Source organism: Atta colombica, unplaced genomic scaffold, assembly GCF_001594045.1.
Source record: "Atta colombica isolate Treedump-2 unplaced genomic scaffold, Acol1.0 scaffold2, whole genome shotgun sequence".
NCBI classification, from domain to species: Eukaryota; Metazoa; Arthropoda; class Insecta; order Hymenoptera; family Formicidae; genus Atta; species Atta colombica.
Genome location: NW_017259293.1, coordinates 627,860 through 641,629, shown reverse-complemented (window position 1 = coordinate 641,629; position 13,770 = coordinate 627,860). Strand labels below are relative to the sequence as shown.

Genomic DNA, 13,770 nt, shown 5'->3' with positions numbered 1-13,770 from the left:
ATATATATATATATATAGGGTGAAAGAAAAGAAGAATGTTAGTGGAAAGGGTTTAAAGGGAATTTTTCCGATGATGGTAAATAGATTTCAGGAAAGCGTTCTGTGTCACTTTGTTTGTTTAAGCAATTATCTTGTCGTTTAATTTGGATCATTTCGGAGATCATCCTTTTATAATAAGATTGTTCTGAATCGAGAATACTAACATTTTTCCAATCAATTGTATCATGATCAAGTTTGTGACGAGAGATAACAGACAAAGAATTAGTAGGTTTTTATGTTCTTTTAAACGTGTCCTTAATTTTCGTTTTATCTATCCTACATAAGAGTAATTGCAATCATGACAATTAATTTTATAAACAACATTAGAATGTTCTTTTTTGATTTTGTCTTTGCCTGTTTTAATGAAATTGTTCATACAATTCATTGGTTTAAAAAAAGTAGATTTTAGAATAAAAAATTTTTTAAATTCAATAACGAAATTATAAAAAAATATTCGGTCCCATGGGATCTCCTCTCTCTTCAATTCTAGCGAATTTGGTGATACAAGATTTGGAATGTAGCATTTTTAAGACACTAACAATACATATTCCACTCTATTATCGCTATGACATCATCATTACAGCTCCTAACGAGCATATTAATATAATTTTGTGCTCTTTTAATTCTTATCATGAAAAAATCAAATTTATGGTCGAATATGGCGATAATGGAGTAATAAACTTTCTCGATGTAAAACTGTTAATCGAAAATGGGAGAATTATTTTTGACAATTACAGAAAGTCTACAAATTCTGGAAGATATTTAAACTACTTTTCTAATCATCCCGTTGAACATAAAAGGGGTGTTGTAATTGGACAGTTGGATAGAATTCTATTTCTTTCTCATCCAAAATTCTATTAGAGAATAATATTATTTCCCTAATCAATATTCTCCAAAATAATGGATATCCATCCGAATTTTTATTTACAACTGTTATCTCTCGTCACAAACTTGATCATGATCATACAATTGATTGGAAAAATGTTAGTATTCTCGAACAGAGCAAACTTATTCAGAACAATCTTATAAAAGGATGATCTCCGAAATGATCCATATTAAACGACAAGATAATTGCTTAAACAAACAAAGTGACACAAAACGTTTTCCTGAAATCTACTTACCAATCATCGGAAAAATCCCCTCTATCCACACATAGAACTATCCTCTCCACTAACATTCTTCTTTTTTTTCACCCTATATAAATACTGTTCGCTAGCCGTGATCTTCGAAAAATTTGTCAGCAGTAGTTCTTATCACTTTCTCAGTTTTTTTTTTAAAATTGTGATACTCAGAGTTACATCTGTGAGGACTTGTATTAACAAATACGTGGTAAGCGAGATTTAATATGAATTTATATTGATCTTTTGAATAATTAATCATTGTATGATCTAAAATATTTTAATTATTAAAAAACGTTTTTCTTTTCCTTAATTTTTAAATAGAATCTGAGAAATTCCGTATTCTCACACGAAGTCATTCTTTGCTTCCATAAAAAAGGAATTATAAACGGAACATATTAGTCGCCAGATGCATTATTATATAAAAATTTTTTCTTTTTTTCTTTTTTTAATATATATTTTTGTTGGTAAATGTCATTCTCTAAACTTTATCTTACTCAATTAATGCGTACCACAAGCGATTGGAAAGAAAAAAAATTTGTTACTATCTTATTGACTTGCGATAATTTTTTTTAATACAATATTTTGCACTTCTTTCTTTGTCATCTTGATATTACATTAATACTTTTTTGACTTCTAGCGATTTTGCGTTCTTAATTAATGAACTTGTTTGTAATCCTTTATTGTCATATGTACTGATGATGATTAAATCTTGACCAAAACGTCTATGGTTTCTTATACAATAATACGTTTCTTATAGAATAAATATATTATTTTCGTTTCAACATCTGTCATCGTGGCTGTATACTCCTTATTATTTATGTGTTTCTACAATAGTACGATTTGTCTTTTCAATTACATCATTCTGCTTCGGCATATAAAGAATTGTAAGTTCCTGATGTCTAATCCCTTTTGACTTGAGATCCCTATTCAGGTATTCGCGATCATTGTCTGCACGTAATATCTTAATAGAATGATTAGTTTCCCAGAGAACACGAATGTCTAAAAGACTCCCAAATGATTCCCAAATCTTAAAAGAGATGTCTTTAAGCCTTATCTAAAGGACGTCTTTTAGTTTGCTTTAAAACTTGTTTCAAATTCGTCTTTAAGACAATTTTTAGTCATGACATAAAAGTATCTTTTTTAAGATATCTTTTAGGCATCTTTTTCAAGATTTTAAGACGTATTTTTAATGCCATATCATTAAAATGACATGTCATTTTAATAAGTGCACATATGGGACACGCATCATACTACAAGATTTTAAATTATATAATTCATTTATATTTGAGTATTAAACGCTAAAAATTGAGTATTAGCTTATTGCAATCACAATCGCGCCTCTCTTTATTTCTTTCTCTATGACGCATGGAAGCGGTTATCATGGCATGACATTGAAACACGAGAAGGGCGAGAAGAAATTATTACAGGAAAATCTGAGGTAATTCTCTTTATATCTCACTTATAATTGTAGAAATAATAATTTTTACTAGATGTTTTTCTTTTTATGGTAATATTTATCTATATTACAATATTAAGATATGTATTTTTATATTAACCTCAAGCACTTCACCTAAGGGTCAAATTGAACCTACGCATAAATAAATGAATGTTTCTCCGTTTCGATTTTGTTTGCAAATCTACTATTTTGAGTATGTTCCTTCTTAATCTTGACTTCAGCCAAGTAGCGTCAACATCGCTTTAATATTTTAATTAGAAACAGCGATTCTTTTGCCTTTGGAGTCAATTTGATTCTCAGGTGAGTAAGACTCTAAGTACGTTCTAACGACTCTAAGTACGACTCTAAGTAACTTTCTATACAATTCAGCATATTTTTTAACATTTAATTTGTTCTGCGTAAATTATTTTTATCACATAATCTACATTCAGATAACCTATTAATATAAATTTATTATTTATTATATTAATAGTTATTACATTATTGTTTTGCTTAAAATTTAAATCTGTATTTTTTGGCATTTTCAGAAGTTTTATTTTATAAAAATAATAATAAAAATACTAAAAATGAGTCGTGAAAAAAACTTAGAAAAAAGCACCTTATTGGAAGATACTTTAAATTCTCTCTTCAGAAAATAATACAAACAATAATGAAGATGAAATTGATACAGAAGAGGACGATCATCTCAGCGAATCAGATCATGATACAATTATAGAATTTGAAGAGAATGAATCAAATGAAGATGAGTATTCAGATAATAATAATAATAAACATATATTTATTAGCAAAGACAAAATTACATGATAGAAAAAGATATGTAATATCAGAAATGTTAAAACTAGAACCTGTAACATCAGTATTAGACTACTCGGATCAATACAGCTAAACACGCAAAATCTGTTTTTTATTTATTTATTGATAAACTGATCATCAAATTAGTAGTAGAAAATACAAACTTATACATAGCAAATAAGAGAATCTAAACAGAAATTGATGCTAGAGAAACAAATGAGAGCATAAGAGAAGAGAAATAAGATCATTTATTGTCTTACTTATTCTAACAGGTGTCTTTCGTAGCAGTCATTAGAATGTAATAGATTTATGGGATCAAAACGGATTTAGCATTCCAGTATTTTATTCAACAATGACTTACAACAGATTTTTGTTTCTTTTATGATACTGTAGATTTTATACGACTCCTCCCTCCCCTCTGACCCAATGTACTATTTCACATGATTATATTGTTCATTTGTTTTGTGGGTATCGCGTTTGTATTTACAAATTTTGATCGTACAGTCTTATTTAGTTCTTCAAACAGTAAGCATATAGAATACATACTTCTCATTGTGAATATATTTGTACAAGTAATAGTATATTTATTGTTATGCATGAATTTTTGCACTTAACATATATTTGGACAATTTGATGGAATATTTGATAAATAAAAAAGTAATTCATGGAAGTGTTCAATGTGAAAATTGAATTTTCATTTCGAAATGTGAAAATATCTTAACATATCCAAATGATGTATATGAAAATTTAATTTTGCACTGTAGTCATATATATTATAAAATTATACGTGAAAGAAAACGACAACGAAAAATGTATAACTTTAAAATAAATATATTGCACATGGTTTTCTAAAGCTTTGAATATAATAACAATATGTTGATTTATTGCTTATTTTGTAATAATTAGAACCACAACAATCATTTATGTATAGTTCATTGAATATTAGCGATCCAACTGTCGTTGATTGGACAAATTTTTGTAGAAAGATAAATTAATATTTATATAACATGTTCATATTTATATTATGTAAATGTATTTTGGTGCTATTTTTCTTTTAATAGTTGCTATATAATTAATTGAAAAAAGAGGAACAATAAATTGTTAAGAGGACCAGGCAAAATTGTGGAAGTAGATGAAGTTAAAATTGAAAAAAGAAAATTTAATAAAGGTCGTATTTAGAAAGGACAATGAATATTTGGTAGTATTGAACGTGAAAGTAAAAATGTTTTTATTATACCTATGGAAAATCGACATTCTGAAATGTTAATATCACTAATTCAAAAGCACATTGCTCAAGAGTCAATTATTCATAGTGATTATTGGCGATGATGTTCTACGAAATGAAAACTATTCATCAAATGATTAATCATTCCGAAAATTTTGTAGATCGAAATATAGGGATTCATACACAAAATATTGAGAGATTGTGGTGGAAATTATGTGCTAATATTCCACGTTTTGATGAGAATACATTGTGAATATTATAGCTGAATTTTTGTTCAAAACTATATACTTTTAATAAATGTATTTAACATTTTTTTGAAATAATAAGCGAATTGTATCCGTTAAAATCGTTAGATAATTCTACATAGATATTCAGTGTTCATTTAACAATATTGTCATTTACTGGTATTTTTCAATATTATATTTTGCAGAAATAAAACGTTATTTTTTCGAACTTTTTTTTTATTAATAACTTTTTAACGAAAGACGAGCGAAAACCTACTGAAGGTTATTTAGACTCATGATTCAGACTCTTGATAACATATATCAAGATCAAGGTTATCGGAGCTGCTTCTATTATTATTATTTACCATGTGTTTTTATTAGCAATAATCCTCAAGAAAATATAAAAAGAAGACTATTTTTCCATCAAGTTGGATTTTAATTGATAACATCACTAATAAAAAAACGTGCTTTGCAATTACATATTCCAAGATATTTAAAAGAAAATGCAACTAAATTTATCAACACAAAACAAGAAGTTACAAAATCCACTAGAAACACAAAAATGAGGTGTGAAATCCAAAAAAAAAAAGATATTAAAATAACACATTTTTGTATGAAATGCGAGAAAAATATGTTTTGTGCATTTAAAGACAATTTGGGAGTCTTGTTTTGAAGATGAAACAAATTAAAATTTTGTCATTTTATTTATTAAAAAAAAATTTATTTTTAATTTATTATAAATTAAGTTAAAAAATCTTATATTGTATTTTTTCAATACATATATTTTATTTTATGCCTTAATTTTTATTTTTAATAAACAAATAAAATTTGTTATTTTTAATTATTTTTTAATAATAATTGTTCCGGAATCATCATTGATTTTAATGTATTCTGGGGATGGCAAGTAAAACAACTCATAGATAAGTATTATGATATTATGTCATTTTCTGAATTTTTGTTGGCTTTAAACAATGACGTTATTTAAATATTCATATATTTTGTGTATTTGTACTTTAACTTGAAGTATAATAATAATCGAAATTTATTTGATTATTTTAAGTACCTATTTTTATTGATTAATTTAAAAGCTATGAATTTATTAGTCAAAATGTTCCATAAAGAAATATTTTTAAAAATTTTATTAATTTCTAAGTATTTACAATCATTTCATGTTTAAAATATGTTAGTTTATAATGACTTACAAATAAAAATAAAAAAACTTCGTTTATATATAAAATATGAATAAATTAAAATGGGGGTCAAACTGACTTCAGGTGAGCATTTACGTAAAAAAAAATCAGTGCTTAAGTTAATTTTATTACTTTTCTAAGTAACCTCAACTTTAAAATAAATTATAATTTTATGAAAAAATAACGAAAGTAATTACTTAATATAAATAATTACTAAAATGTTGTTAATCATATACATTTAATACATTTTTGTTATACATTTTAGATGGATCTAGTTAGAATTCTTTGAAAGAAGATTTGCTAACGAGATTTATAAGACTAGACGTATCTCCTGCAATCTCTTTGCCATTAGTTAGCAAACAGATCTATCTCAAGGCTATCTGAAATTCTAAGTAATAGAAAGGTAATAATAAATAATATCCTAAACGTAAATAAATAATAAATAATATCGTAAATGTATCGTATTCTGTGAAACGATTGGTAGACACAAACGAACTGATGGAATCTACATTTTTGGACGATCATAATGATACACATGGCGTTGCAATATTGAAGGGCAGCGATGATTCTCAGAATGTCAACTCGGATGATGGAATGTCTTTACTAAAGAGACCTGAATAACTAAAACGCGAAGTTTATAAAAACGCTATGAAACGCTATTTTCGAATTTGGATGAGTTAAGCGCTATCTCGCTTGATTTATAATTAGATGCAATAAGAATAGACAGTTTGCTGATATGCGAAGGAATATTATTGTTCAAAAAGTCATTGCGTTTTTCATTTTTTTGATTTTCAGGTGTGTTTATTTAATATACGTAATGAACATTAATCAATGATATATTGGCCGTTTTGTTCGATGACCTTCTGCCATCTCTCGGGCAACTTCATAATACCACGTTCATAAAACTTTCCATCTTTCTCTGCGAGAAATTTGTCTAGGTGCTGTTTGATGAAGTCTTCAGAAGCAAACGTTTTACCATTCAAGGAGTTTTGTAAGGAGAAAAAGAGATGGAAGTCTGGTGCAAAGTCTGGGTTATACGGTGGATATAGTAACACATCCCAACCATGTTGCAACAATTTTTGCCGAATGACCAAACTTGTGTGTGGTCTCGCATTGTCGTGAAACACCTTACGATTGATTAGCTTCTGATGTTTCTGTGCGATGACATCACTTAATTTCTGCAGCTGCTCACAATAGAATCAGAATAGAATCAGAATTAATCGTTTTGTTCTTTGGAAATAGAAAACTCATAGAAGACTGGTCCCTTCCAATCCCACCACATTAACAGCATTACCTTCTTTTGGTGGATCTCCGCCTTTGCTTGTCTTTCCGGTGCTTTACCTCGCCTACTCCAACTTCTTTTTCGGCTGACATTGTTGTAAACAATCCATTTTTCGTCGCCCGTGATTATACACTTCAAGGATCGTTTTCTTCGCGTTTGATGAGTTGATCGCATGAGACGCTCATGCGATTCATCAGATAAATTTCTTTCAATGAATTTCACTCATGCGGTACCCAAACAACGAGCTTCTTTACGAAGTCTAGCGATTTCAAATGGTCATGAACACTTCCAACAGACACTTTTAGAGCGGTAACAAGCTTCCGAATCGTTGAATGCTTATTTGCTTGCACCAATGCTTTCATTTCGTCGTCAATCTTGGAAGGCCTACCGGAATGATGAGCGTCTTTGACTGAAAAATCACCATTACAGAACCGGGCGAACCAGTGGCACTGACGTTTTTTTGACGATATTTCTGCCGTAAACTCGACGCAACTTTTTTCTTGCTTCAGTTGCTTTCTTCCCTTTTTTGAAGTAATAAAACAGAATATGGCGAATATGCTCTTCAAAATTCTCTATGTTCGAACCACAATTGCAAGCACAAAACTCAACCGAATCGCGTCAACTTTTTTTTGGTTTTTAGGTTTGAGTGTCAACAACAAAACGCGCGTAAACATTTGACATTCATGTCATGCTCGCATACAAATAAACGTGGACAACACCATTTATTGGAAAAAACGCAATGACTTTTTGAACAACCCAATAGATATACATCACAAGGATCTTCCGGCTGATGTTTAGAGATGCATCGTATATATATCTTACATATACATATCTTAAAGTAAATATTTTTTTTAGTTTCTTAAACTAAATATCTTTTTGCATATCAGCAAACTTTGTATTCTTATTGCATCTAAGTCAAGCGAGACTCATCCAAATTCGAAAATTCCATAGTATTTTTATAAGTTTTGCATTATTTTTATATTTCCTCCTCCTTAGTGCTACACTGCTAAGATTCGTGCGCATCACAGATATATGAGAGAAGTCACGCTCGGTCACAAACAATACACTAAAAAAATTCATGTAATTTTACATAAAAATTTTACATGTTTATGACTGAAAAATTACTTAAATATAATTAGAAACTTGCAATTTCCAGTAAATTTCCAATCATATTTAAGTAATTTTTCGGTCATAAGCATATAATTTTCATGTAAAATTACATGAATTTTTTTCAATTTATTGCTTGTGGTCGAGCATGGTGACTTCTCTCATACGTCTGTGATGCGCATGAATCTTTTCCAGATATCAAAATGGTATCTATGATGTTGCGCGTTAAAAATTAGGTAGAAAAGAAAATATGTTAATTACTTATATGTGATAGATGTGATTTTTCCATTGTATAATATAAAATTATGAAAAATTTATCACATTTTAACGATATTTTTTGCAGATTTTGTATGCGGATACTTGCTTTACCGTACAAGCTTTTATAAAGCTTACGATAGAGCTGAATGAGAAAATGTTGAAAGTGATGAATTGTAATCGAGAAAAGCAGGATCGTGATTTCGCAACGATAGAAACGATATTTAAATTACTTTCTAGCTAATTGACTGAAGCTAAAGAATTGTTGGAGGTATATACGATTTGCATATATATAAACGATTTACAAAGAATGATAGCAGAGAAATGTGTGTATTACATTGTGATGTTATGCTTCATTTTTCCCAAGAAATAAACAATTATTAATAAACATATAGTTAAATATAACCATATCTTCTTTTTATTTCTATTATAGCTTCTCCTGTCACTGACAGGAACGAGGAGTGCGTCGAATGAACGCCTGCTTGAGTACTGAATCATGATGCACCAAGGCTTGTTTAGCCTATCAAGCAGAATAGTTGTGCGACCTAGATATCATTGCCGTATTAATATGTATTATATAATTATGTATTAATATGTATTATATAATTATGTATTAATAAGTGTTATATTAGGTGTACAACTTTGCTTCCGCCGTTCTTTTTCCGAAATTCGAGGCTTTATTGTAAAAAACTGGTTATATATTTATGATTCAAAGTATTGTCCATCGCTGGCCACTACTTTCTCCCATCTTTCGGGTAGCGTACGAATCCCGCGAATCGAAAAAACTGGTCATCTTTTGAGGCTATCCACGAATCGATCCAATTTTTTACTTCTTCATAAGACCGGAAGTGCTGGTCAGCCAGGCCGTGTGCCATTGATCGAAACAAGTGATAGTCAGAGGGAGCAACGTCTGGAGAATACGGCGGGTGGGGTAGGACTTCCCATTTCAACGTTTCCAAGTATGTACATACTATGTACATACTTGACCACTTTCGCAACATGGGGTCGAGCATTGTCATGCTGCAAAATCACTTTATCGTGTCTCTCGTTGTATTGCGGCCAGTTTGTCTTTCAATGCTCGGCTCAAACGCATCAATTGCGTTCGATACCGATCGCCTGTGTTTCAGTCGGTTTTAACAGTTCATAATACACTACGTCGAACTGGTCCCACCAAATACAGAGCATGACCTTGGACGTCAAAATCACCGTTCTTGAAGCATTGAAACCACTCATGACACGTTCTTTCACTAATAGCGGTCTCACCATAAGTATTTGAGAGCATTCGATGAGCCTCAGCCGCAGATTTCTTCATATTGAAGCAAAAAATTAAAACCTCCCGCAAATGACGAGAATTTGGCTCGTAAACTGACATTTTCAATCGAGAATAACTTTATGATGCAGACACAAATCGATTAATGTTTCTATGGGGTTATGTTGACAGATGCCCAAGTTTATTGTATGACGTCTATGATCTATTTATTTCGACCACCACTAAAGCCATCTATAGGAAAACGGCGAAAGCAAAGTTGTACACCTAATAATATTGGGTTTTCTGATTTTCTCAAATCAAATATTGATAAAAATACTAGTCGATATATTTTTGCGTAATTAAATCTATGTTTAGGTTCCAAATAATATCGAGATTATAGTTAAGAAACTGTGAGCACATCGATACGTCTTCGTACAAAAATAAGTAAAAGTTTGATAAAAAAAAGTGTCGCTCTGCCTCATGAATCGTGATTAGTCATTGAAATCGATACTATTCAAGTTAAGAAATTGGTCACACGACGAAATATTGCGATGCAAGCATACACTGCAGACGCTGCAGTAAAATTGTCATTCCTTTGCTTTATTTAGTCTAGATCTACCGGAATAACGACTCGCACTGATTCCGCATTCGCAAGTTCCGGGACAATGGACAAAATAGGAAAATGAATTCCTTCGGATTAATTGCTGGATTCACATTGGATCTGACGTGCGTCATACGACGCACTGCAACAATCAGAAAACAGGATTTTACTTCGTATCGACACAAAATAAAATTCTGTTTTCTGAAGAACACTATTCCTGCCGATGCGTATACATGCAAGCATCGATGGAATCTGCCAAAGAAATAAAGTCACAGCACAGATTTTTGCATGACACATAAAGCATAGTGCATAAGCGAATCAGAATCTTTCCTCCTATTTCATGGAAAACAAGAAATTTGATTGGTTGATTTCCTTACGCGCTATGCATTATGCGTTATGCAAGTCTATGGCCAATAAATTTGCGCAACAAACGGTGAATTCCACAATTCCGCATCCTTGGGAGCGCAACCTGAGAGTGCGGAATTAGCGAAACGATCGTGATTGGATGTGGCTTTATTCAGCCACTTCCGATTCCGTTCCGCTAAAATGTGTTTTTCTATGTCCCATGGAGCGGAATTTCTGGAATGCGCAATTAGCGCTGATCAATCACAAGAGCCTTCCCGTAGATCACTTTCATTAGATCCACCAGAATAGCGTTTGTCATTGGCTCGCGCTGATTGCGTATCTGCAAGTTCCGCTCCATGGGACATAGGAAACTAAACTCCTGTGGATTGGAAATCACACATACATACAAGAACATTATTCTGTCTTCATTTTGTGTATCTATTTTGATTTTTTATATCCGAGAGAGGACAGATTTACAGTGCTACCCAGGTATCACTCTATTCTTGTTATTTACTGAATATTAAACAAGGATAACATAACATCCGGAGAAAACCCAGGTGGGAATCCGAACACGCCTCAGCATGTTGATTAATCATGCGCTTGTAGGAGACAGTTTTTTTCCATTAAACCAGCTTAACGAGGTTAATTTTTATAAGTATACATACATAGTACATTGAATTCGCAAAAAAAAATAAATTTGTGTAACAGAAAACGGAATCGGCGGAATGAAGCCACGATCAATCATGAGCATTCTGTCATTTCCACATTGCGTCAATTCCGCATCATAGGACCGCACCCTGAGAATACTAATTACGGTCAAAGTTAGTCTATGGTTAATGCTAAAAAGTTCGTTTCTTTCTAGCGTTGGCAGATCACGTTGATCGGCGGATCACTTGATCGACGTTGGTGAAACTGGCCTTTAAAAACACAAATTCACTGCTTATGCAAGGAATTTGTGTGTTTAAAGCAATGGATTATTTTTTTAAAACAGTGAATTTACGTTCTTAAAGCAATGAATTTGTGTTTGTAAAGCAGTGAATTTGTATAAAGCAGAACGTATACATAGCACTATATTGAGTCGGGATGACAAATATATTAATCTCTAAAGCTTAACGCTTAATAACTCGATCACAAAGCCGATCGCCGTATTTTTTGCCAGTTTCTTTCGTTTTGAGTATAAACGCGTTGAATGAGTATTTTATATGAATAATTAAATTAAACATGTTGAAATTTTAAAATAAATAACACATAATGATACATAGCAGAAATCCATTGTCTCCTCTTTACAGATTACAAAGTTAGGTTCGATATTTTTTAACGCTAGAAAACATTAGCATTTCAGCGTCGTATGAAAAGGGACTCTAATATGTAGAAAGATAAAGCTAAATCAGCCTTATGTGTTTTCTTGAAGAAATCAAAGAGTAAATTCCTTCAAATCATTCTCTAGCATTAATTTATATTGACCTAAATGTCAAAATTAATAATTACGTGAATGGTAAATTCCTTCAAATTATTCTCTAGCATTAATTTATATTGACATAAATGTCAAAATTAATAATTATGTGAATGGTATATGTAGTGTAAATTATTTCAGTTCTAATATGTCATTTATTCATTTAGAAATGAAGCTAATGTTTAAAGCTTAAATGAAGCTTAGATGATTTATCCGATTGAAACTTTTGCTCAAGTGAGATACAAGATTTAGGAAATCGGTTAAGATTGGTGGTGGCACACAGAAGAATCAAAATTGTTAATCCAATTTTTGAGAATGCCAATTCAAAAGTAGAACACGATACGCAAAATACATTTAATTATTGCATTTGCACGAAGATATTTTATAGAAATTTAATAATGTTATAAATTTAATTCTGTTAACTGATAAAAATTTTCTTAAATAATATAATATATGGTTATGAACCACTCAAGATATTATGTGAATAAAACTATTATTATCAATAATCTAAATTTGTATAGACATTTTGATCTCTATCGGGTCATTATCAATGTTAAATAATAAATTTAAAAATGTAAACTTCTTCTCAAATTTACAATAAGTTAATACAGTGAATTCAGTGTAAAAAAGATGTATACACGCTTCATGTTCTTTTTACAGCTGATTAAAATTAGATCATCTAAATTAATTGAAAAAATTAAATACTAAATGTAATTATAAAATTCAGCGATATCACAAAGATTCTCATTCAAAACTGTAGAACTCTGAGATATAATGCTAGAACATTCGATAGTTAAAATGATATTTAGTGTTTTGAAATGATAGTTCGAATGTTCTGGCATTATATCTCAGAGTTCTACAATTTTAAAAATCTTTGTGATATCGCTGAATTTCTCTTGCTAACATGCGAGTACAACATGCACTTTTTATATTTTAATTTGTGAACATCTTGTGTAGTTATCGGTAATATTTTTTAATTTATTATTTAACATTGAAAATGGTCCGATAAAGGTCGAAACATCTGTACAAAATTTAGATTGTTGATAAAAATAGTTTTACTCACATAATATGAGTTCATAGTCCTATTTATTTAATTATTTGAATCGTTATTCTTTATTCTTTGAATTAAAAAAATTTTCTTGTTTAAATTGTTCCTGTTCATTGATTATTCTACTTATATGGTCCTGCCTATTTTATATAGAAATAAAAGTGACATTTTCACTATTAAATACTACAATTACTGTTCCTGTAATCGACACAAAGACAGTAACAAGATTAATCAGAAATCATTGCGTAGAAAAACAAGAATAGTGTTATAGAACAAATTGAGAGAAAAGGTCAATGAAACAAATTCTAAAGGAATAAAACCGCAAATATATGCGCCTGAAAAGAATACGGAAAAAGCAGCTATTTCATCAATTCCTCAGTTTG

General features: G+C 30.4%; 1 protein-coding gene across 4 annotated transcripts in view; it reads right to left on the bottom strand.

The window, feature by feature from the left end:
* The window catches only part of LOC108687079 (dual 3',5'-cyclic-AMP and -GMP phosphodiesterase 11), a 332,230-nt gene that overhangs the window by 267,656 nt on the left and 50,804 nt on the right, over nt 1-13,770 (bottom strand). The gene's annotated exons all lie outside the window — the stretch shown is intronic.